The following is a 27,902-nucleotide window of genomic DNA, read 5'->3' on the forward strand; positions in this document are numbered from 1 at the left end:
CTCTACCAACAAACATGGTGAGTAAATGAAAGGGTAACTATCTTGTAATAGTTTTGAATCCTCTCTGCTTTGTTGTCCTTGACCCCTTTAAAGCTCTATCACATCTCAATAACTGCATTTACTCCATCCTAACAACTTCAGATATCTTCAATCAACTAAATCCACCAAAGTTAACATGAAAAGATCCTAACACATTCATAATTATTTAAAATACAACACTCAGCACCATTTATAGACAAAAAAAAAATTTAAAAATTGCATTCATATGGCATCCATGGTATTATAAAGGTCTTAAGACATAACAGGTTTCTTCGGTAGTATGACTTGATAAAGGTATTAGCCACAAGGCTCATGTATTTAAAATACAAAACAAAGTCTTAAAACAACATAAAAACTCTGAAATAAAAGATCATAAAATGGACCTCATCAATGTGTATATGCTATAATTAATATAAACCAACACATCTATTCACATAAAAAAGGAATTTATAGATATGGTGTTTTATTAACAACTAGATCTACCTATATTCAAAGCACCAAAATTTCAAGGGCAATGTTATACACATTTACCTTAAGAGCAGCTCACACCCCTCTATAATGAAAAAAAGTATAATCTTGATTGAACATATGAAACAATATTCCAATTCTTAATTGATCATTGCCACGAGATTAAGGGCATTTCACCTATATTTGAATATAATTTTTTTAAAGATTAGTGAATGGTAAGGTTTTGACCTTTTTTATAAATTAGATATTCCAACTCACATTTTGATTTATAAATCTAATGAGGTTAATATGAAGCTAGTTAGTCAATAATTGGTTTAGGGAGAACAAATTCATCACAAAATTAAGTGCAATAGAATGTATAACATTTGGCAAAGTTATTCAGAAAAGTGTGAGGGGTGGTCTAAAACATTCTCAAAGGCTACAATATAAGGAATAAACTCAATGTTTTTTGAGGTGAACTATGCATTCTCCCAAACAAATCCAACACAAAATATGAAATAATTATGATAAAAGGTAGAGGCTAAATTCAAAGAGTTTAAATTTTAAGTAGGTTATATGAATGCCTTTTGGAATCTCAATATTCATGGAAGGTTGAGAGGGATTTATAAGGAAATGTTTCACACATGCAATAGTTGGATCTTTGAAGAAACATATATCATTACTCTTGAAATGGATTGAGTTGGAGGTTGAAAGGGTTTTCTCAAAGTTGAAAGTGGAGCATGTGTGAAGGGGATACATGTATATGTTTGTATGTTCCAATGAATCTTGTGAGGCGATGCAATCCTTAAATCAACCTTAGATATAATAACATAAGACATGAAAATATATTCTTCTTTGAGTTCTATTCCATTTGAGGGTTTTTCCAACTATATCTAGTTGGAGATGAGAAAATCCACAAGAGCGTTAATGGTTAGATTCAATCAAAATGAACATAAAACACATAACTAAATATATAAAAAACCATTATACCTTCATGAAGATGATCTCTTTCTCCTTGGATTAGACCTTCGGTGAAGTGAAGAATGCACCCCTTCCTCACTTGATTGGATTAGTCCTTATATGGATTGGATTTGAATTATGATGATGGATATGGCTTAGGTGAGGCAATATTTTGGCATTATGAGGTTGTGATTGATGGATTGCAAGACTCAAATGAGCAGCATGAGAATATGATGGAAGTGAATATGGGATCAAATGGACAGCATAAGAATGCAATGGAGGTGGATTATTTGTGAGGAAATCAAACTCCAATTTATAGATTTGAGGAGGCCAAGATTGATTTTAGAATGAAGGGATGGTATTTAAAGAAAGAGTGGGAGAGGATTGAGAGGACAAGGTGTGGGAACCAAGAGATGTGCCATAAAAGAATTTGTTGTCTCCACACCTCTCAAGGTATATGGGGAAGAGCTCCCAAGTTCATTGGGAAGAGAAAAAGAATATAAAATTCCTTGGGGGAAGAGAGGAGGAATTAAATATTCCAAAATAAGAGGATGTGTGGGAAGACTAAATGAGAAAAGGAATTAAAAATTCCTTGGGAAGAGATGGCATGGGGAGATTCAAAGAATTTGAATTTCTTTGAAAGGATCAAACTGGGTAGTCATTATGGAAAAGTGTTGACTCATCCCTAATCAAGGTGATTAGGGATGTGCAAATGATTAAGGAGATTGATTAGGTGGCTTAATGAGTGATTAGAGGGAAAGTGGGAAAGTTAGGAGGATGTGACATGAGGAGAGATAATGAGTTGTGGAATTTAAAATTGAGGAATAATGATAATGATGCTTCTGGAAGAATTAATTAGGCTAAGTGAGGATTAGAAGAAGAAGTGATTTGTAGGAATCACATGATTAGCTTAGTTAATTAAAATTAATTAACTAAGAAGGGTTTACAAGAAATATCATTTGAAATCATTTTTAGAAGAATGGGAAATAATTAATTTATTGATAAATTAATTATAAGGTTATAATGATAAAATTAATTAAATAAGATTTAATTAATTTTAAGAGGAAGAGGACTAACACAATTAATTGAATTAATTATGTCGAAATGCTTAAATTAATTAAATGTCAATTTAACTAATTTGAGGTGTCTACATTTTGCCCCTCTTTGATATAGTGTCATGAAGTGATGTTATATAAAAGAAGAATAAAATATAGTAAATGGAAAGGATAAGGACTAGTAGCATGATGCCCTAGTCATAACCGAGATGAGGAAGGATGACAAAGAGGTAGTGGTATGCCCCCTTGAGAGGACATGTGGGTTCTAAGAACATGGGTGTGCTCTCGAAATGGATTAGAGGACTAGAGGATTGAGAATGAAAGAATGTAAAAAGGATAAAGATAATGAAGGGGGAATGAATGAATTGGAGTATTCAACATAAATGGATGAAAATGAGATGAATTAATGAAATGAAGTAATTGGATGGGATTTCTTGTTGTGTATATGTGGAGAGAAAATCTAGTTTTGATTTTGCAACAGACTATCTACACCACTAACTATAGAAGTCGGGATGTTGTGAATATCTGATGGATAGACTAGACTCTCAGACAATAGGTATCTAAATGCAAACAGGTTTGCAAACATTGATGATGGTGTAGATGCAAGTCTATAGGATTGCACAAGAGAAACCATCAAACACACCATACCACAAAAAATATGCCCCATTATACACCAACCAAGACATACTGAGATATAGGATGATCAAGGCATCACTAAATAGGTATAGTCTTGGGACACGAGATAAAAATCAAAGCAAAAAGATCAATCATGCAAACAACATGCACATGACCAACTGATATCTCTTGCCAAGAGTAGGACATGGATTTGGATAGACTATCGAACATGGGAAGGATACATCTCGATGTGAAAGTGATGGATTTGGATAAACTGCCAGACATGGGAAGGATGCATCCCGATGGGCAGGGTGTGGATAGATTGATGGAAGGCAACATATAAGTTGGTTGTGTAGGGTTTGCAGATGGGAGGATTATCACTTGGATTTGATTAGCATAGTATGGATGGGTGTTTGGATAACATGCAAGTCAATATAAGCTCAGATTGATGGGAAAAACTCAGTGTGATGGGGATCATAAATGGATTGGATAATACGAAAGGGGGGTTAATTATTGAATAGGATTGGATGGGATGGGCAATATTATTTGATTGGATTGGGTTGGATTTGATTGGATTGGATTGGATGAGATGGGTAATATGATTGAGTACAATAGGATTGGATTGTGGATATAGGATAACGGATTGAAATCAATGACAAGGGAGGACCAAGGCTTGGTAAAAGGATGGAATGGAGGAATAGATTGTTGGAATAGGAGATGGAGGGATTAAGTAGATGGATAGTACTAGGATATGGAGGAGTAAAGGATGAAATATAGGTGGAATGGGGATTCAAGAACTATTTTGCAGAGGAGGAAAATGCTCCACTAAAGGTAGTACAATTAAGGATGGAAGGATAGTGTGCAATGGATATGGATGGAGGAGGAATTTAGGCTTGTATTTTCCAAAGAATGCATAAAAATTATTGTTCCTCTAGCATGATCAAGACAAAAGGTAGGAATGGAGGATGGATTTGGATAGGATGTGGGATATGAGATGGGGGATATGGATAGGATAGTCAAGATCAAAGATAGGAAAGGAGAATGGATATAGAAATGATATGAACAGAAGAGAAGGAATATGGAAGATATGGATGGGTGGATGACTGGGATGAAGCTTGCCCCCAAGTGTAGAGTGCAAGAGGATGTGGGAATTACGCATGATGCTTGTTTACCATGTTTCATCATGGTACTTACCCAAGGCATCACAAGAAGTGGTTTTCACCATTGGATGGACTTTTTTTTTTGGATTTTTTGAAATGGTTTGGATAGATAAGAATGAGGATAAGGATATGGATAAGTGGATTTGGAGGGTAGTGGATAGGTGATAGGGAGATGGAGGAAGGACTCAATTATCTTGTTCCATAGATAGTATCCCTTAAATATTTTTCTATATTGAACCAAGATAATTGGAGATATGCTCATAGATGTTGGTAGAAATAGATGGGGAGATGAAATGTATGGAAGATGGAGGGGGATAAGGACTTATGCAAAGCTTGAATTAAAGGAATGATATTATGTAAAGTGGATGTTGGATAATGGATGGGATATTGGAATGCTTGTGGATAAATGGATGGGGATGTTGGGAAGATCAACATTGGCACACACCTTGAGGGGTGGTGGAGTTAGAGAGGAGGGGTTTTTGAATTAGATGGAGGATCAAATGTGGATTTTGGGGCATGAGGACCCAAAATAGATGAAGGCACTAGTACATTCAGGGCTAATTTCCAATGGCCCATCGTCGGAAGTCTGACTACTTTTCGTTGGTTTGCCGACAAATGTAGTCATTGAAAACTCATCGTCGGGCTTCCCGACGATGCCATTGAATGTCGGAATTCCGACTACACCATGAACTCTTCCAATGGCTGCTATGTTTGCTCCTCCGGCCAAAAAATGTCGACGGATTACGATAGGAATTCCGACACACCCCCACTACCATGCATCGACGACTGTCCAACAAGGAAGTGACGTCTATAATGTCCCCTTCTTATTGATGTACATTCTATGGTCTATTGGCCTATTCTGGAGACTTGTAGGCTATTTGGAAAGGAGAATTAGGGTTTCCAACTTTTGTGGAGTTCTACACGAGCTTTTTAGGGTTTGTCAGGAGGGAATTCTTCAGTTCTGCTTATGGTTTCCTTCTGGGTTTTCCATGAACTTCAGGGTGGCATAACATGCATTTGATTCTTTGGTGAAGTCAGAACTTACTATATTTAGTAAGTTAGGGTTTGGCTATTTGGTTAATGCAGTTTTGTTGAGCTTTCCAAGCTCTTTCTCTGGGTGCGAAGATTATGTTTTTTGGAGCAGTATTTCTTGACTTACTATTTTTAGTAAGTGGTTGAGTTGAGCATTTCTTTTTTTAGCAGTCTCAGACAGGGTCCCGACTCAGCACAGTTCAGTGGTCTTCATCGCACAGCTTCATCCTTGATTTTGGTATTAACCAGTATTGGAGTTATAATTTATTTAATTAAATATTAATTCCTTATCCTAAGGTTTGATATTTAATTATTTTTATTATTGATTAATTATGTTATGGGGCAACTTAGGAAAAATATCTATCTGCTAGCAATATTGTTATTTTCCTAAGTCAGTGGCATTAAAAAGGTGGCGTTGAGAAAGATGAAATATTTCATGTTTATATTATTTTATTTCACAAAGTTGTCACCAAGGAAAAAGTTCGAACTTTGCCTAGGGAGTTTGGGAAAATTAACGCCATGTCTAGGGGAGGCTATGACATGAAATAAAATTGAATTTCAGAGGGAAAAATCTATAAATACGAGTGCTTGGCCTCTCATTTGGTATCAAAAGAATTTGCATCGTTATGCTGTCGAATTGGCGATTGAAAATCTAAGCTTCAAAGTGTGGCTTCCTAGCTAAGTCTTAGTTTCGTACTTGCAAGTAGTACCTAGCTGTGTCCATGTATTCCCAGTGCTGTTGGTGAGTGAGTTGTAGATTGTGGAGTGTTTTATTTGAGATTGGAGTGTTTTCTAGTTGTTGGTCATGGGACTGCTGAAAGTGTATTTTGCTCACACCACTTGGCCAGGCGATTCCATCATTCTGGGTACCGGCTCATCCTTCCTTCCTACCATTGGCGATGCATATTGTAAGTTTTTAGCATCTTATTTTGAGTGTGGATTTTTATATTGAAAATCGAACTTTCGAGGTTAGGCGTTGGGTTTTGTGAATGCATTGGGAAGTGTGCAAAATAAATATGGGTGTTTTGATGGCTTTCCTTGGGTTTTTTTTCATTGTAGCGGGTATAGAAATTGTTTAGAACAAATTTTGGGTGAATTGGGTGAGTAATGAGAGAGTTATGAGCATTTTAGTGAATCCATAGGCTATTGGTTTTGCAATTCCAGCCTGTAGATTTGATATTAGCAAAATTTCATGTTCTTAATTGGATATTCAGCATTACTCTCTTCTCATATCATCTATTTTTGTAAGGTTAAGTAGTATTACTACTAACCAATTCTGTTTTGTAATTCTCATCCCGCTGAAAAGTGGAAGAGGTTAGCTTGCCGCCTATTATCAAGCAAATTGTAATTTCAGTCCTCCCACTACATAAGTGGTCGAGTGATGTCTGAGTGTAATGGTCCTCCCGGTGCATAAGCGGTTGATTTGAGATTGTTATTTAATTTCAATCCTCCTGCTGAAATATTGCAGTTGAGTGATTTGTATCTTTGCGTATATCACTTGACTAGTTCACCGCCAAGTTTTCTTGCTTTCCCGCTGGATAAGCGGAAGGGGATGGCTTACCGCCCAAGCATTGTATTATTTTCAATTAATTGAGCTAATGATCCCCTCAACACCATATGCTCTCACCTTCCCACATTGGGCACTTGGTGATTAGAAAGTAGAAGGGTTGCTTTTCTAGCATGTTTCGGTTTATAATTTCTAACCTTGATGGGTTATCTTCTTGTTGATGACTATTGTTGGCCTTAAAATAAATTAAAAAAATACCTGGGATAATACAATGTCGGACATACATCATCCTTGTCAGTGGTTTATTTAGTTGTCATTGGAATTCTGACGCTATCAGATGTTGTGGGTCTGACAGCTTGGTCATCGATGCATGAAAGCATTGAATGAGTTCTACTTTTAAAAATTACATAAAATATTTTTAATTTATTTGATTTAGTCTTATTTGAAAAAAAGATTATCAATGATGTTTCCTTTCTCCAAGAATTATCTAGGATCTTTCCGTCAAATAATTTGTAACAGTCAATGACTAAATCATTTCTTTACAAATGCTTATTTTATTTAATAATCTGAGCGTGAATTATAATTTATATCTGTGCGGAAGCAGAAGATACAAGCTGAAGAGTTGTGTGCAAGTAAATTTCATAAAAGAAAGCAAGCAGGCATTATCTTGAATGACATGGAAACAAGCTCATCAGCTGCCTAGAAGAGAGCAATTGGAGAAAAGCAGAGGAAAGTGTTAAAGGGTGATAAATACATAGAGAGTATGCAATACAAACAAACAATGTCTAGAGTGTGTGATGTGACGTCTGTAATTTATATCTAGAGGGACTAACTAGTTTTGGAGTTCCTGGGAAACCTATTGTGCCACGCTTGGAGGAAATCAATGTGTTCATGCAAGGGCTAGTTTTTTTCTATTATGAGAATGATGCTTTTACATTATGAGAATGATGCTTTTACACTGAAGGATATTTGGAAGACAGTATCCAAAAATTTATATAGTGTGGAACCAGAGTTGGTGGACTCAAAGTACTTTTCAGCTTCCAGAAGACCAAGAGGTTATGTACACAATCTCCTAGTAGAAGGGCGATTTCAAGCATTACCTCTCCCCCCATGACTATTCAGGAAGCACTTCCTCAGACAAAGGACTATTCCCCTCCATGGGATCAAAGAAAAAAATTGAATTGCATAGACTCTAGATGATGTGGTGGTGTCCTTCGTGAAGAACTTTGTACTATAATTGAAAATTGATGAGGGAAACTACAAGATAGTGAACAGAAATACATTCTTGAAAATTGCAAAGAATGGAACTTGGTTTGGGTGGGGCTAGGTCAGGTGGCTCCTCTATAGGTTGATGAGATAGAAATTATATTAGGATTTGAAAAAGATCACACTCGTGGAACTTCTTGCGTAACTGATCGATTGCACTATTTGGTAATGCATTCCAAATAGATACAGTTGCATACCATTTATCTATCTTGAAAGCATTTTATCCTGATGGCATTAAAGTTCTTTCTCTATTTTTTGGTATTGGTGGAGTAGAGGTTGCTTTGCATCGACTTGGGATACATTTAAGTTGTGTTGTATCTATGGAAATATGTGAAAAGAACAGGCTTGTCCTTAATAGTTGATGGACAAAAACCCAACAGACAGGTAGGTTGATTCAGAGGGAAGATGTCCAAGATTTGAATACAGAAGTATTGGAGTTTTTTACTAGAGTTCAAATGCAACAATGGCAACTCTAGTTCAAGACGGCTTCAAAAACTCTAATAAAAAACTCCAATACTTCTGTATTTGAATCTTGAACATCTTCCCTCTGAATCAACCTACCTGTCTATTGGGTTTTTGTCCACCAACTATTAAGGATAAGCCTATTCTTTTCACATATTTCCGCAGATACATCACAACTTAAATGTATCCTAGGTCGTTGCAAAGCAACCTCTTCTCCACCAATACTAGAAAATAGAGAAAGAACTTTAATGCCATCAGGATAAAATGTTTTCAAGATAGATAAATGGTATGCAACTGTATCTATTTGGAATGCATTACCGAAATAGTGCAATTGATCAGTCGCACAAGAAGTTCCATTAGTGTGATCTTTTTCAAATCCTAATATAATTTCTTTCTCGTCAAGCTCTAAATGAGCCACCTAACCTGGCCCCACCCAAACCAAGTTCCATTCTTTGCACTTTTCAAGAATGTATTTATGTTCACTATCTTGTAGTTTCCCTCGTCAATTTTCAATTATAGTACAAAGTTCTTCATGAAGGACACCACCACATCGTCTAGAGTCTATGCAATTCAATTTTTTTCTTTGATCCCATGGAGGCCAATAGTCCTTTGTCTGAGGAAGTGCTTCCTGAATAGTCATGGGGGGGAGAGGTAATGCTTGAAATCGCCCTTCTATTGGGAGATTGTGCACATAACCTCTTGGTCTTCTGGAAGCTGAAAAGTACTTCGATTCCACCAACCCTGGTTCCACACTACAGAATTTTTTGGATATTTTCTTCCAAATATCCTTCGGTGAAAAATCATCATTCTCATAATAGAAAAAAAGTGGCCCTTGCATGAACACATTTATTTCCTCCAAGTGTGGCCCAATAGGTTTCCCAGGAACTCCAAAACTAGTTAGTCCCTCCGGACATAAATTAGAGACGTCACATCACACACTCTAGACATTGTTTGTTTGTATTGCATACTCTCTATGTATTTATCACCCTTTAACACTTTCCTCTACTTTTCTCCAATTTCTCTCTTCTAGGCAGCTGATGAGTTTGTTTCCATGCCATTCAAGATAATGCCTGCTTGCTTTCTTTTACGAAATTTACTTGCACACGACTCTTTAGCTTCTATCTTCTACTTCCACAAGATATAAATTATAATTCACGCTGAGATGATTAAATAAAATAAGCATTTGTAAAGAAAATATTTAGTCATTGGATGTTACATATTATTTGACAGAAAGATCCTAGATCCAATTCTTGGAGAAAGGAAGCATCATTGATAATGTTTCTTTCAAATAAGACTCAATCAAATAAATTAAAAATGTTTTATGTAATTTTTAAAAGTAGAACTCATGCAATGCTTTCATGCACCGACGGCCAAACCGTCAGACCCACAAGATTATCGTCAGTGCAATTTTGTGCTTAGATGGAAGAGGTAAGAAAAGGATGCATGTTGTTAAATGGAAATGGTGTTGCTTGAGTAAGGACTTAGGTGGATTGGGGATCAAAGACCTCAGGCAACAAGGTATTGCCTTAGAAATCAAATGGATTGTCAAGGCTTTAGAAGGGAATGAACCTTGGAAGATATTAATTAGGAGAAAATTCATGATTTTCAATCGTTATAACATTTTAGGCGGGAATATTGTTGATAATTTCTCATGGTTTGAAATTATTCTCAGGTATGTCTGCAATCTAAGTAAAAAGTCTAACTATTTTTGGATTTTATTGTCTATTGAAATTCTTTGGTTTCTTTGGAAGAGAAGGAATGAGAATGTGTTCCAAGGTAAAGGGAGGGTTCTTATTGAGTGTAATCGTATAATCACAAATTCTCTAGGATTTTTTATTAGTCGAAAATGCTCTGATAGACATTTATGCAAAATGTGGAAGCATCAATGAGGTATGTGAATTGTTTGACTGAATGCCTCCAAGAAATGTCGGTTTATGGAATGGTATGATTGCAGGGTATGCACAAAATGATTTTAATGGAAAGGTTTAGATGCTTTCAACTAAATGCTCCTCCAGCCAGTGCGAAAAAGGGAGCTTTGGAATAGGTTGTGGATATCCATCACAAGATAGATAGTAGAGGAATTTTTTTAGTTGGTGTAGCTGCAATTATCTTGTTAGAGGCTAGTTTTGAAGATACTATTATGGTGGCATCTACCAATTATGGTGATCCTGGTCCTAGTGAGGTGGGTTGTGGGGTTTGCCTTGCTCCTATGTACCCAATTGTTGTGTTTGTAGGGGTTTATGCTACTAATAGGTTTAGGGGTGCCTTTCAAAATGCATTGGTAATTCATGTTCTAGTTCCTTCCTTAACTATACATTCCATTGTGCTTAATGTTTTTTGGGAATGGCTAGGTGATTGTATTGTTTCATGGATTCTAGGTGCCTGCTAAACCTAATTTATTTTTAAATCTTGGTGATCCCTCTCCTTATATGAGAGATTCTTTGTGATAGTTTTGATACTTAATATAAGTACAGATCTGATAGCCAACAAGATGAGAGGGGGGAGTGAATCATACAAACTTAATCATTAATGTAAACATCAGAGTCAACCTCGATAACATATATCAGTCATAGAATAAAAATTGTCAAACATGCAAACTCAAAACCATATGAGCAATATAAACCTCATAACACCAGATTTAATGTGGAAACCCAAATAGGGAAAAACCACTGTGGGATTTCGGACCCACTAAGAAATATACTCTTCTAGAGTATGCTCGGTTAAAAGCCAATCCTGTTAAAGATTACAAAACACATTGCTAGATGTGACTCGGTTAAAGGATTTCCCTCAAATCTGTTAGGATCTTCACTTTGTTAGAAGTAACCTTGTCAAAGGATTTCAAACACTCATTTAGAATGTAGAGGTTTTACTTATAAGACTATTAAGTCCACTCGGTTAAGAGATTTCCTGTTACTTTCATAAGCTAACAGTAATACAATCTATCTGCAACTTTACATCTAAAATGCTAAAGCAGATTCTTATTTGTTCAACACAATCTAGACATAGAACTATTCTGGTCTATCTGTTGGGCATCAATACTCTGTTATTCCAACAGGTTTTCAAGCTTCTGTGCTCGGTGATCATTATGTAGCATCCCTGTGCATACACTTGCCCGCATACATTGTTTATCAACAGTTTCCTATTTATAAACAATCATCTAACCGCTTAATCTCCTTGATCACATTTCCCATGATCAATCATAGCCATCAGATCTTCAATCTTGTCCAGGTTCATTGTATCTTACGATCTGAAAAACATTTTTCCCTGCCTCGGAACTTGCACAATCATCTTGGAACTTGTGTTAGGGTAATGCGGTTCAATCTGAGCTGTAGATCTTCTTGCCGACTTTCCATTGCCTTAGATTTGTTAACAAACTTCTTCCACGGCTTGCCAATCATTGATCCGCTCCAGCTCATCAGCTTCTTTCATTAAATATCACATGTAACCATTTAATGCATTCTGTTATAGCTCGGTTACAACTCGGTGAATACTAAACTTTACTTGGTAGACATTCTGTCTTCATTAACCGACTGCAATAACCTTAGGGTTTACCGACTAGGTTCTTTGGCTGATAACATAGTGTAGTATTAATCTTTACATTTTACAACATATGTATGATGTTAAAACAATCTAAAACATCAAGATCTCATCATTGTCTGACTCGGTAGAGTTGCCCATTGAATAACTTATCCCTTTATTCATCATATTCTTTCCTGTGTCTTTACCGACTTCTTTATAATCTTCATATCATATTTCTTAAGATATGGCAACATCATACTGAATTAGAAAATCAATTTCTTGACATCAATGACAAAATAATAATTAGTTGGTTGTTACATAAGGGTTTGGACCCTGTCCCAATTACCTAGTCTTTAGACTAATTCAAAACATTCTAGTGTGACCTTTTTGAATTGGAACTAGTTAAGTCACACAATCGATATGTTACAATGATGAATTTTTTTTATTTTTTTTTTTAAACTATCATAAAGTGTGATAGAAAATAGAATTTTACTTGATCATAAATCCTTTATTAGTTTCTTCATATAGTGATGGATTTGAAGATAAGGGCCTTCTAATTAGAATGTTTATTCAAGATCTCTAACTAATTTAGTTGTTATTTGCTATCATTAATGTATCCTACATTGCATGATATAATATTATGTCTTAATTCTCTCTAATTGGTCTTTTATCTCAATGTTTTAATTAAAAAGAAAGGCAATGATTAGATTTCTTTCTTTAGTGTTATCTTTCTCTAGATTAATTAATTACGGATTATATTAGGAACATTTCCCATGAATTGAATATAATATAAAGATTACATCCATAATAGAACAAATCACCATAATAGGCTATTGTAAAGTATCTATACAAAAATATGAAAGAACATTAAATTACCATTACAAACCCATAAACCATAAAATAGTAAAAATAGATATAAATTTGTAAATGTCTCCCTACAAACACCACAACCATAACCAAAAAAATCATAAATAGCAAGGGATAAATAAAAACTCAATAATTCCAAAATCTTGAATTCACTATACTACATTACAATCCACTAGGTATTCAACCTCTATTGCATTAGGGTTCTACATTACATTTGTCAAGACACTACCAACTATGGGATCAAGTAATGGAACCTATTTCATGAAATAAATCCTTCCTATGCCAAGCTCTATGGATCTTATATCTAAAAAGTAATAGAATTGTGGAGATGCTAGAGACATCTACTTACCACTTATTATGAATCACCATGAAAATAGTCAACACCTACCATTGACATCTAAAAAATATGAAGAAATAGAAACTTACAATGCACTAGTTTCAATTATTCATTGTTTATAGTTAAAAATCCCTAAGGATTTGAATGGCTCTTAACATCAGATGTCACTAATAATTTTCTTCCATATTTATCACCACTTCTTCCTTAAATTTCAATATATTCATATCTTTAAATGTGTAGGATATAAAAAACATATAATCTCTACACTCTAAGCTACAATGGGGATAAATATTGCCAACCAATATGAAAGCCTCACATATGCAAGCCTTCTAATGTAGGGGACATGATTAACAAAATTACTATTACCCAAAACTAACTTAAGGAACCTTGAGGCAACTATTTCATTAGAAGTGAAGGTTTAAATCAATCTTGTATCCGTGAGTTGATTTATTCTTAAGAGATCCCTTCTAATAATGATGCTTGATTTTCATGGTGATTATTACACTATATACCACCCAAAGAATGAAAATATAAATTGCACCAAAATACCACATCACTAATTATTACCAATAATAAGATAGAAGAGTTAAAAACCATCACATTATGTGAATTCAACAATGTTCCATGCATACTACATAAATGTAGAAAGATGCTTTAATATGTAATAGATTATTACAATACTATTTTACTAGACCAAGATTAATTAACTATTTCTAATACCTCAACTAAAAAATATTTTGATTTTTCTTTGCAACCAGTGTGAAAGTACCGTCTTCAAATACGATGGCATTAGGATTCTTGAAAGTTGCTCTCTTATTCATTTTTGGAGTATAAAGATGAAAGCTTCCTTGATTTCATATATATGGAGGGAAAATCCTATTTCTCTTACATTATTGGTAGATAACAAGAGTTAGAAGTTGGATTTTTGCGCTTAAGAGCATCAAGAGGTGTTGAAGAGGGTTTCATTTGCTCCTTATTTTATTTGTTTATTAATTTTTTATTGGTTCTTTTCCATATATTATTTTGATTTAATTATTAAATTCAATCTCTATGTCCATAAGAAACACATATTTAATATAATAGAATTAGAGCTACAAGCATAGTATCCATTCTTTTCTTAAGCTGATCAAACTACTTCATTAGTGTATTGAAGGTTTGGATGTGGTATGAGAAACATGGGAAGAATAGAGGATGTCTAAAGAGGGTGAGAAGTAAGAGGGAATAGAATGGAATGGTAGTGGAAGGAAAAATCACACTAAAAATGAAGAGTTTCCATATGATGACAAGAGAAATGATATAAGAAATCATTATAAACATACTTAAATGAATAAAAATTATCTACCTTTAGAATGATAACTTTAGCTTGAACATAGATGATTACAATTTAATAACATGACAAATCTCACACATAATAAACATTGACAAAATAAAAATTTCATCAATTTCAACCTAAGCATTTCATCATTTATGATAAACCTTCTTAATCTCAGATATTCTTCAATAGTTGGCACATTGAATTTTAACTACAATTATATATGATATAAAACATCTTTAAAATATGTACCCTAGCAATCGCAGCTACAACATGTGACAAAATTCCTCTATTATTTATCCTATGATAGGTGTTCATACCTTGTTCCAAAACTTCCAATTTGGCATAGGCTAGGAGGATACTAGCAAAGCTTTATACCTGACAATCGCATTTAATTGAAAGTCTCTAAAGCCTTTCCCACAAACCCATTATGTTCATATCTTGTAATCAGGTGTTCAGTGGGAGAAATTTCTCTGAGGCATTCTGTCAAACAATCGGCGTGCCTTATCTCATCTCACACATTTTGCATACATGATTGTCAAGGCAATTGTAGCTACACCAACTAATACAATTCCTCTATTGTTTATCTTGTGATGGACATCCACACCCTATTTCAAAGCTCCCATTTTCGCACAGGCCGGGGGATGTTGACAGAGATTTACACCTGCTAATTGCACACCCTATTACATGAGCCGAAATTGCTCCCATTTTTGCAAACCCTATTCCATGAGCTGACATTGCTTGGAGGCATTAATCGGTCAAACTGTTCACGTGCCTCATTGATGGTTCCTATCGTTGCTCCTCCAACTGTGGCCCCATAGAATTGTAGGGCTCTGTTCGACAATAGAAAATCAAATGGATGGAAATCAAATGCATGGAATTACCCAGTTGAGGGCAAGAAATAAATAAAATGAAAGAGGATCCAATCGACGTTTACTTTCGGTTGAACCTGGACAAGATGGCTATTATTTCCATCCGCACATTATGTTTATCAGAGCATTTCCAACTGCAACATAAAAATTTCCAAAGCAGCTTTGATGTTAATAATCCCTTCTGTTATGGTTTGATGGATGTCTACATGTCCAAAAGCTCCCATATTGTTACAGGCGGGGAGTATGCTGGAAATGTATGTTTAAGCCAAACCCACCCATTATTACACTATTGGGGGCGGCAATGTGAGAAAGGGAAGAGGCGGGAATAATGTTTGAAATGTATTGGTCTTTTTTTTTTTTTAAGTAATGCCCGTGGTCGTCGGAATTTCGACGAACGTGAGCACTTTTTATAAAAAAAAACAAATTTCATTACCAATCCCTTCTTTGTCGAAACCAGATGTTGAATTATCATCGGAGTTCCGACGAATGCGGGCAAATTTTTCAAAAAAAATTCAAATTTGATCACAATATACCTTCTCCGTCGAAAACCTCCATCGAAATTTTAGGCCAAATGTATTAGTGAGGGGAAGATGAATTTGGGATGGTGGATTTTGGGACATAAGGACCCAAAATGGATTTTAAAGATGGAGGGTTGTTAGATGGAGGATTGGAGGACTTATGAGTGGAGGAAGCTTTTGGATTAGAAAGTTTGGATGCCAATTTGGATTTTAAATTGAGATGCATTTATTCTATGAGCATCTTGGGAATCCACATAATTTTTTATTTTTCTTTCTTTTGGATCATATTTTTCTTTTCTTGAGAATGCCTTTTTTATGGGACATGTTGATCCTTAAATTTTTGTGGATTTCTAGCTTTATGTAGTTTAGATTTGGAATCCAAATTGCTTCCAACAGCAATAGTGTGGGTGCATGAGGATGGATGACTTGGATATTTTATGGATGGTATGGTAGAAGGAGAGTGTGGGAAGGAATTAAAGGATGTGTGCCTTTGTTGATCTTTCTTAGGGATTATTTCAGGTGATGGAGTGGTGGATGGAGGGGTGTAAGGAGCCAAGATGGATGGAAGGGATAAAGGGTTTAGCTTTGGAACATAAGGAACCAAAATGGATGTGGATGAGGAAGGAATGGACTTTTGGACATAAGGGCCCAAAATGGATGTGAAATATGGGGGATGGTGTGATTTTTATTTATACGGAGGGATTTTGGAGAGATGGAAGATATACCAACATCTTGATCATAATATTTATACCCAAGGCCATATGAATTTTCATTTTCTTAGATTTGGAGGGGTTCCAATATGTCTTGTTCATGGAGGCCTAACCCTTTCCCTTGATAATACATTTTTTCACAAATTCTTTTTTCCAATGGGATACTTATTATTTTGGAAACAAGATGCGAGTCCATTTTGAGGGGGATGGGATGTATAAGGGATTGTAACCTCTTGGAGGAAACCAGAGTGGGTGAAGGTGGAAGAGCCAAGTTGATAAGTATGGGATTCATGAATATCTTAGATAGGGGTGATGGGATCTTGTAGAGGACTAGGATCTTGTGGAGGATTAGGAGGAATATTAGGATCATGAGATGGATAGGTATTATGACATGGAGATGGTGAAATACTTTGATCTTGACTTGGGATGGGATCATGTGGTGGAGTAGGAGGGATGATTGGATCTTGAGATGAAAGGAGAGCATTGGATGGAGGGATTATTTTTTCTTGAGATGGAGTGGAGGGGATGCGATCATGAGATGGAGTGGAGGGTAGACATGGATTTTGACATGTAAAGGTATCATGAGACGAAGGGATTCCTTGATCTTGAGGTGGAGAGGAATCTATGCTGGCATGCTTTGGAACAAGGTCTTGGCATGTTTGGAATTGTGGGGATGGTGTGATGGAGAAGGATATGGAATCTTCAACTTGGGTGGATGGAGGGATGAAGGTACATTGAAGCTTAGGGGATTGAGGTTTGTCTTCATGTGGAGGGGATGGAGGTGGATGGAGGACATGGTGAGATTGGGAAACTTTGTTTTGAGGTGGGGATTTTGTCTCCTTTGCTAGTATGCCTTGGATACAATTATGAATAAAGGACTTGGAGGATGGGGATGACGTGGATTTTGGAGGATGAAGATTATGTGGAGATTTGGTGTTATATGGAGGATTGGGATTATGGATTGGGGGATTAGGAATAAGGCTTGGAGAACTATGGTAAAAAGGATTTGGATGATGAGTGGAGGTGATGGATGTATTGTAAAAATATGGGGATTGGGATATGGATGGGGGAGAAGATGGAGGTATACACATTGGATCAGAGGGGTATGTGGATGAGGGATAATATGAAGACATGGATGGGGAATAATATGGTTCCCTTGTCAAAGGTAGGGGAAGAATAAGAGATGTGATGTGGATTGGGCTTGGATACAATGTGTTGAGGTGAAATGGGTGGGGATATGGTAGATGGATGGGAGGTTATGGGATTAACTTGGTAAGCGAGTTGGGATGGGCATGATTGATAAGGTGATCTGTGAACTTCCATGATCATTTTCTCATACCAAGATCTGATATTTGGATTTTGGATTTGGGTTGGAGAAGGTCTTTGATAAGGATTGTGATCGAGAAGTTTAGCTCTTTGGGAAGCCATCTTTTTCTTTTATGAGCGCATGTAGACCATGCAAGGGTAACCTCAAAATGTTGAGAATGGGTTGACAAGTTGGACTTGGATGAATGTGACTTGGTCAATAAAATTGATGGGATGATGTTAGATGAATATGAGGACTACGACTTAGCAACTTTGGATTTGAGTGAGGATTGATTGGATTCAATTTGATTTGCTTGGATTGGATTGGTTTGGATTTGATTGGTTTGGATTGGTCCTTGGATTAGGACAATATTGATTAGATTAAGATGACACCTTAGCCCTTGGATTAGGACTCAAGTAGGGATTGATGACATAGACCACAAACAAGCAAGGTAAAAACCAAGCTAGGTAAAATTAAGACCCTTAGATTAAGGTACAATTGATCAAGCCTTCTTCTACTTAGGATAGCCTTACGTTCCTAAGAAAAATAGGCAAAAGGATTGAGGTTTTGATCAACCAAAATGATTAAGAAAAGGTACTTGGGGAAAATTCTTTCCTAGGCACAAAAGCTAATTGATTGATTGATTAAAGATAAAGGTCTAAATCAAAATTTCACAAAGTAGTGAACTTGAATTAGGATTGATGATTGATGATTGAATTAAATGATTGATTAGGTTTAAGTGCTAAGTCCTAAAAGGTGAGAGGAAATTGATCATAGGCAGAAGAAGGGGAAGGTTACCTGAGACTGGATTAATGATTGGATAGAGATATTGGTTGGGGATTGATGATTGTTTGGATGGATAAAAACTAATTGGAGGTTTGACTTGAACAGAGGCAACAAAATAGAGGTTTGAAAGTGACAAAGTGAAGATTGAAGGGTTTGGTCAAATGTTGGGTCAAATTTGGGAATATTTTGGATGTTATCTACTCTTGGCAAGAGAAATCAAACAATGACAAGCACATTGGCTAAGGTAACGCTTTATGACAAGCATTAAATTGATTGGGGGCCTAGATTAGACCAAACAAAATTTTATTGGTTTTGCACAAATGAAGACACACTTTTAAAACATACGACCTAAGGCTAGAAAGTGGAAATCACTTGATAGGCCTCTCGCAGAAACTGATACCTCACTCAGGCAAACAGATAGAGACTCTGGTAGCATTATCTCCCCCTTACAATGCACTCACTTCTTGAGCACACTAGATTCTCTTACCTCGAAGATCCAAAGATCTATTGTATGGGGAATTCCTATCTCATCCTGAGTGGGTACATGAGAGGTAACTTCAGGGTACAATCTGCATCCCCTACACTATCAAATGTAGGATTTTCACTAACTAAACTAGTTCTCAATGTAATTTTTTAGGGATCACCAACACAATGATGGATTCTCGAAGCAAGCCACTTAAGGATCTAATTGAGCTTATCGGTGCAGGGAGGGCCCCCAAATACGTCGAATTCACTCAACACCTAAGCTACCTGACAAACTTATTTATATAGTGGCTCAGAAAAACCCGCTCAAGATCGCGTCAGGAGAATTGATATCCCTGACATGTCCCAATTCAAAGTATTCTTGTGGCGTGATGAAATCCCTAATCAAAAATACCCCTCTCTACAAAAATAAAAAGTGGGTGTTGTTGATTTCTCTTTCTCTTACACCCAAGATCCATGAAGGCGAGGGGAGAGGATACTCAAACACAACTGTGGATTCACCTGAACATGCATGCAAGTGCACAAGAAATGGAAGACACTAGTTAGTTTTAATCCCACATGTATATGTTTTCTACACTAAAATGCAAGAAAGCAAACTATAATAGTGATAAAAATTGACTTTGACAAACAATGTTGCAAGGAAAACTATTAGTAGTATGATATTAAGGCCTTGGACAAACGAGAAACTTGCAAAAACTAAAATTTGGATCAATAACACAAAAATGCTAAGGTAATAGTGCATACGTTGAACTATAGGTGCAGACATTGAAACACATGTGCAGACATTGAAATGTCTGTGCAGACGTTAAAAGAGTCTGTGCACAACCTATCAAACAAAAAGCAAGAAATTCTTATAGAAATTCAAAATTTGAAAATTTGCACCTAAAACTATCACCACGTAGACATTGATCCTATGCACAGATGTTAAGCGTCAGCGCAAACGTCAAATTAGGAAAAATTAAATGCCAAGAGAGTTAGTTGAAATTCAAATTTTGAAATTTGAAATTTGAAAATCTAAGTGGGCTTTTCTGCCCCAACACAGGCATTGAAGCAGTGCTCAGACGTTGATGTGTCTGCACAAATGCTGGTGCGCTAAAACCCCAAAAAAACCTAACTAAATTGCTTGAAAGATTGATAAAACAGGAAAATAGACCACTAACTTAACTTGTTTTTGTTCTTTTTAATCCTTTTGTGTTGTTTTTGTATTTTTTAGTTTGTAAAGAAAGCAAGAAAATCAAATTTAAGCTCAAAAACTAAGTGTCTATAGACACTAGATGGAGGCGTCACACAAAATCGCAGGCGTTGAAGTACAAAAACTTGCAAAAGGCGGGTTAGCAAATTTTAAATTTCAGTGCATACATGAATTCCTGGAGGAGGTGTTGAACCAACAAGGCAGATGCCTCAATTTGCAGACGCATGCGTTGATCCGGGACCTGCGAGCTAAAAACCATAAAAACTCAAAATTTTGATTAGTTTCTAGGGAAGTGGGTCCCACCGGGCATGCCAAAATGGAGATGAGAAAATTCACAAGAGAGTTAATGGTTAGATTCAATCAAAGTAAACATAAAACACAACCAAATATACCCAAAACCATTATACCTTCATGAAGATGATCTCTTGCTCCTCGGATTAGACCTTCGGTGAAGTGAAGAATGTACCCCTTCCTCACTTGATTGGATTGGTCTTTAGATGGATGAAGATTGTGGATTGTTCTCCATTACACAACAAGAGGGATTGGATTGGATTTGAATGATGATGATGGATATGGCTTAGGTGAGGCAATATTTTGGCGTTATGAGGGTGTGATTGATGGATTGTAAGACTCAAATGAGCAGCATGAGAATATGATGGAAATGAATATAGGATCAAATGGACAGCATAAGAATGAAATGGAAGTGGATGATTTGTGAGGAAATCACTCCGATTTATAGATTGGAGGAGACCAAGATTGATTTTAGAATGAAGGGCTAGGATTGAAAGAAAGAGTGGGAGAGGATTGAGAGGACAAGGTGTGGGAACCAAGAGATATGTCATAAAATCATTTCTTGTCTCCACACCTCTCAAGGTATATGGGAAGAGCTCCCAAGTTCATTAGGAAGAGAAAAGGAATATAAAATTCCTTGGAGGAAGGGAGGAGGAATTAAAAATTCCAAAATAAGAGGATGTGTGGGAAGACTAAATAAGAAAAGGAATTAAAAAAATCCTTGGGAAGAGGTGGCATGGGGAGATTCAAAGAATTTGAATTTCTTTGAAAGGATCAAAGTGGGTAGTCATTATGGAAAATAGTCGACACATCCCTAATCAAGGTGATTAGGGATGTGCAAATGATTAAGGAGATTGATTAGGTGGCTTAATGAGTGATTAGAGGGCAAGTGGGAAATTTAAGAGGATGTGACATGAGGAGAGATAATGAGTGGATGAATTTAAAATTGAGGAATAATGATAATGATGCTTCTGGAAGAATTAATTAGGCTAAGTGAAGATTAGAATAAGTGATTTGTAGGAATCACATGATTAGCTTAGTTAATTAAAATTAGTTAACTAAGCAGGGTTTACAAGAAATATCATTTGAAATCATTTTTAGAAGAATGAGAAATAATTAATTTATTGATAAATTAATTATAAGGTTATAATAATAAAATTAATTAAATAATATTTAATTAATTTTAAGAAGAAGAGGACTAACACAATTAATTGAATTAATTATGTGGAAAGGCTTAACTTAATTAAATATTAATTTAATTAATTTTAGGTGTCTACACTAGTGTTCTTTTTATCTCATTTATGTGGTGTATGATCTATATTATTTATAATTCCATTGATTTACTTCATTCTAAGCATGTTAATTACATTAGAAATGTTAAAATTTAATGTTGTATAATATTTTGAGGAAAGTTTCCAATTGAGAAGAGTTCAATGTATCCCTTGTTAATGAGAGAATGAGGTGTAGCTTCTCTTTTTAGGGATCAAGTGGTATTTAAGTCTAAGATTGTAGAAAAGAAGAGGATGTTAAATATCTAGGCAACTAAGAGGGGGGGTGAATCGGTTGACAACTAAACTTTTTCTTCAATTCTTTCATATATCCGGAATAACCAAAAAAATTGATTAAAACAGCTACCATGAAAGCACATACATAAAACAGATTACACAATCAACACAAGACATGACGTGGAAAACCTAAGAAGGGAAAAACCACATAGAATGTTAGTTCTCAATATATAGCACTGGTTAAGGTGATTTTTATAAAAGGTGGCTCACTACTAGAATTCTCAGTACAAGAGGGCTCATTGCCAAAGAAAGAAGAAAGAAAAGAGAATCCACCACTGTGACATAATTTGCAATATAGAAACTGCTTCTGATGTCTCTCTGCAACAACACACTTCACATATCAACATCAATCAAATTTATCCTTTTCAGACTCACACATCTTCCATACCTCCACACATTTAGATCATCCTCTTATTTATATTGTCTTCAAACAACATATGTAATCTTCTAAGTCGACCAAACATAGATTTGAAATAGGTCAACACTAAAAATTCCGATGGTGGACAGGAATGACAAGTAGACCATACCACAACGCACTTCATGAGACAGATCAAAACGTTACATCCATCATAAATAACGGACCCAAATCAAGACTCATGCTACATAAATTTCGTTACTCATTCTCCAATTCCGAATTGAACCGAACCCAGAATAGCACTACCCAACTTAGCAAAAATAAGAATGGAACCAAGATATTCATGAATACAGTCGATCAATACCATATCCGGTAAATAGAGAAATCCATATCACCATCAACACAAACAAACAACATTGAATATCAATTGTAACACATCTTTTAGAGCACCCAACATTCCAAGAACACATCTTCCAGATCACCAAACATAAGGAGCCAATCCCAAAACAATATGTTGACATCAATGACAACCATTAATGGCAACCATCAACATCACATTTGCAACAAAAGATGGATGTAGTATGTTATCTACTAGATCAAGTGGAAGTGACAATGTTGAACCTGACAAAGAAGAAATTATCTATAAAGTTTTGATAAGGAAAATAAAAGGTATACATGAGATGAAGAATATGGTGAAATGAGGTTCAAGAAGTTTGAATATGATGTAACTAGAACTTCCAATACATTAAGAAACATAGATAGGTTTGAATCCATATTACTTGTTTGAATGGAGAGTTAGGGTATGGAGAAAAAATATGAAGAGAGAACTAGAAAATCATAAACTAGAACAGGGAGAAACTTCAAAGCGTGACTTCTAAAAAAAATATTGATATTTATTGTATTTAGAGAAATCAATATTGGGAAGTTAGACCTATGGACCTTGCACATCAAATTTTATTTCAATGTTCCCAAACTTAGAACACACCAGTAAATATCATTTGCATAGCTCAAACTTGTAAGCCACGTGCTAAATTCATATGAATATTATGCATTATCCTTAGACTATAAAAAAAAACTACACCTATATCAAAGTGGGGTGACTTCAAATAGTTATTAAAAAAACTTCTATTCCATTTTCTATGAGAATAAGCATGTAATGCAATGGCACTACTTTTTTCATAGGCAATGATAAAGTGGACAAAAGTATTGTAAATAAATAGATTTATCGCTATAATACTTTTCTAAAATTATCCTAACTCACCCAATGATAAATGACAAAAGCTTACAACAATTGTAAAACTATTTTAAAATGAGTGATTTTCCTCTATATTTAAGAGTAGCTACCTCTTATATATGATGGGAGTTTTGGGTCTTTGTAAAAGTTTAATCAAAAAGTATTAAAAAGAGAAAAGAAAGAAAGAAGGAAAAGAATGAAAAAAAAAACCATAGGAAAGATTGTACAATATGTTCTTTCATATTTATTTGAACAAAGGTAGAAGAAATTCATTAAGCCGATAGGCTTTTAGTGGGCGAAAGTGATCGGAAAATTGCAAGACATTCCAACGGCCACCGGAATGTCTTGTCGTCGGCGTTCTCCCTCTGGTTGCTGACGTGCTCATGCCTTGCCGTCGTCTCCGTGCATGCACTCTGTTTCCCAAGCGACGTTGTCTTTAATGATGTCTTTAATGATTTTGTCCTTGAGGCTGTGCACGAATGTCGATGTTCTTTATGGGTGCTAGCAACCCTAAAATCTAATTTGTTTTGTTGTTCTCAGCAATATTTCACTCTGCAATTTTCGCTCTAGAAATGTTCGCATAGATTGTTGGGTTTTGTTCTCGTTGTGACTGTTTTGCTAGTTAGGTTTGGTTCTCGGTGTGACTATTTTACTGGACTTCCTTATGAGCTTGACAATGTTAATGGTTTGAAGTTGCAAGGTAAGGTTTCATTTTATTTAAATATGTTTTGCTTTTCTATTGCATTTTGTTTATAGTCTGTTTATTTTCTCCTTCTGTGTGCTTGCAGGGTTGCTGCTTTGTTTCTGTTGCTTAACTGTTTGTCGGCGTCGCTACTTCCAATTTGCAAGCAATTTGCTCCTGTGTGCTTGCAGGATTCTGGATTTGTTTATGTTCTTTAACTGTTTGTGGGCGTGGCTACTTCCACTTTGGAAGCCATTTTCGAGGTTGCTTTGTGAGTTTCACGGCGTGAATGCTTTGAATTTGTAAGGTAAGTTTTGCCGCTTGCAACCGTAAGATTTAATTTGTTTTATTGTTGTAAGCAATATTTCTCTCTGCAAATTTACGCATGGGTTTGTATATAGTCATGCAGTTAGGTTTTGTTCTCGTTGTATGAGCTTCATGCCTTGAATGCTTTGATGTCCTTGCAGGGTTGTTTGTTTGTTTATGTTGTTTAACTGTTTGTGGGCGTGACTATTGAAATTGCAAGGTAAGTTCTCATTTTATTTAGATTCTTTATGCCCGCTTGGAACACTAAAATCTAATTTGTTTTGTTGTTGTCGGCAATATTTCGATTTGCAAACTACTTTGTCTATGTTATTAACTGTTTGTGGCCGTGACTACTTCCAATTTGCTAGGCAATTTCACATTGCTTTGGATATAGTTGTTGACTTAGGTTTTGTTGTCGCTCTAAGTGAATGATTTGAATTTGCAAGGTAAGTTCTGGTTTTAGTTAGATTGTTTTTGGTCTTGTAATGCATTTTTGTATACTCTGCTTATTTCCCGGTTTGGTGTAGTTGCAAGGTTGGTACTTTGTGCATTTTGTTGTAGGTTAAAAGGGTTTTAGTTCAGTTTTGTTGTTTGCAAATATTTATTGATTTAAGTTATTGCTTTGTTTTAATCTTTTCGATATTTATTGATTTAAGTTTATTACTTTGTTTTAATCTTTTCGTCCCCGGTGATGTGCACCAATGCAGACTGTTTTATTGGGCTTGTTTTTGAGGTTGTCGGTGTTAATGGTTTTAGGTTGCCAAGTACTTGTTTATTTTGTTTTTTAAGTTTTCAAAATTTGTAATGCATTATTTGATAGCGTCCTTATTTTTGGGCATGGTGTGCTTGCAGGATTGTTACTTTGGTTATGTTATTTAAGTGTTTGTGGACGTGATTACTTTCAGTCTGTAATGTCTCTATTCACTTTGATAGGTATTTAGGTTTTGACCATTATGTTGCCAATTAAATTCTGGTTTAAGTTAAAAGAGTTTTAGTTTGCCAGTTGTAACCCTAAAATGTAATTTATTTTGTTGTTCTCAAGAATATCTTTCTTTGAAAATTTTCACCAAACATTCAGTATTGAATTTCAAGTTTTCAAAATTTGCAGTCCTTTATTTTATAGGGTGTTTTGTTCTTTTATGTACTATACTTGCATGGTTGTGACTTTGTTTATGTTATTTAAGAATTATAACGTTTGCTCAGCCTGAATATATATGCAGTTATGATACATGTATATGAATATATAAACATGTACATATATATATATATATATACACACACACACACACACATGCACACATATATTATGACTTCCTTGTGGTCATCTCCATGTGTGTGCTCTGTTTCTGAAACAACACTATCTTTAATGACTTCATTCCTGAGGTTGTGCATGAATGTCGGCATTCTTTATGTGTGCAAAGATTAACAAATTCTTAGAGTACCTATATATGTGTGTGTGTGTGTGTGTGTACACATGTACGTATATATATACATGTACATATATATATAATTGTTTTTCTTAGAATGCATTGTAGTCCTGATATATATATATATATATATACATGTCTGTATGCGCATGTATACATGTATATAAATACACATATGTACGCATATATTTATGCATGTATGTATATATACACATGTGTGTATGTATATGTATATAGGATTTTATTAGATCTCTGTTTTAATAACTATGTTCTAAAGTGTGTAGGATTTATTGATACAAGTCTGCATTGTAGTCTCAAAGTAGTGACGTCCACAAACAGTTAAATAACATAAACAAACTATTTGTATAATTGTTTTCCTTAGAATACTTTGCAATACTAATATATGTATATGTACATACCCATATGTACATATATACATATGTCTATATATGTGTATATAGGGTTTTATTAAATCTCTCTTTTAATAACTCCATTGTAAAGTGTGTAAGATTTGTCGATACAAGACTGCGTTGTAGTCTGAAAGTAGTCACGTCCACAAACAGTTAAAAAACATAAACAAAGTATATATGTAATTATTTTTTTTAGAATACTTTCAAGTGTTGATATATGTATATGTGCATACACATATGTACATATATATACATATGTGTATGTATAGGCATTTATACATGTATATAAATACACACATGTATGCATATATATATATATATATATGTGTGTGTGTGTATGTACATATAGACATGTGCGTATGTATATGTACATAGGGTACTCTATGTTGTAGTCCAGTAGTCACGTCCACAAATAGTTAAATAATATAAACAAAGTAGCAAGCCTGCAAGCATAAAGGAATTTTTACAGTGCCAATACTTTTATATATATATATATATATATACAAATGTAATTATATATATAAATGTTCATATATATACACATGATGTACATATATATATATCAATTTATCTTACTAAATAAAAGCCTTCGTGTGCACACAGTAGTAAACACTCATAGCCAAAACAAAACCTAACTCGACAACTAAATCAAAAGTTACAAGAAAATTTACGGAGCAAAATACTTACAACAACAACAAAACAAATTACATTTTAGAGTTTCAAGCACCCATAACAAACTAAGAGCCCTGCGAGTGCAAGACGCAAAAAAAAAAGCACACTATAAAAAAAGGCATAATAAATGCAAGAAACTTTAAGATGAACATTTGTCTTGCAGACTAAAAGTAGTCACATCCACAAACAATTAAACAACTAGGGTGGAAAATACCTCACAAAGGGGAAGTACTTAGTTGCACAAAGAGTTAAACAAAGTGACAACCTTGCAAGCAGATGAAAGGAGAAAATAAACAGACTATAAAAAAAATGCATTACAAAACAAAAAAGAATTTAAATAAAACCAAAGCTTACCTTGCAAATTCAAACCATTCATGGCGTGAAGCTCACAAAGAAACCCAATAAAACTGTCACAACTAGAACAAAACCTAACTCCACGACTATATACAGCCTCATGTGAAAATTTGCACAATAAAATATTGCCTACAACAATTAAACTTGAAGTAGCCACGGCC

Source organism: Cryptomeria japonica, chromosome 10 (assembly GCF_030272615.1).
Source record: "Cryptomeria japonica chromosome 10, Sugi_1.0, whole genome shotgun sequence".
In the NCBI taxonomy this organism is placed as follows: Eukaryota; Viridiplantae; Streptophyta; class Pinopsida; order Cupressales; family Cupressaceae; genus Cryptomeria; species Cryptomeria japonica.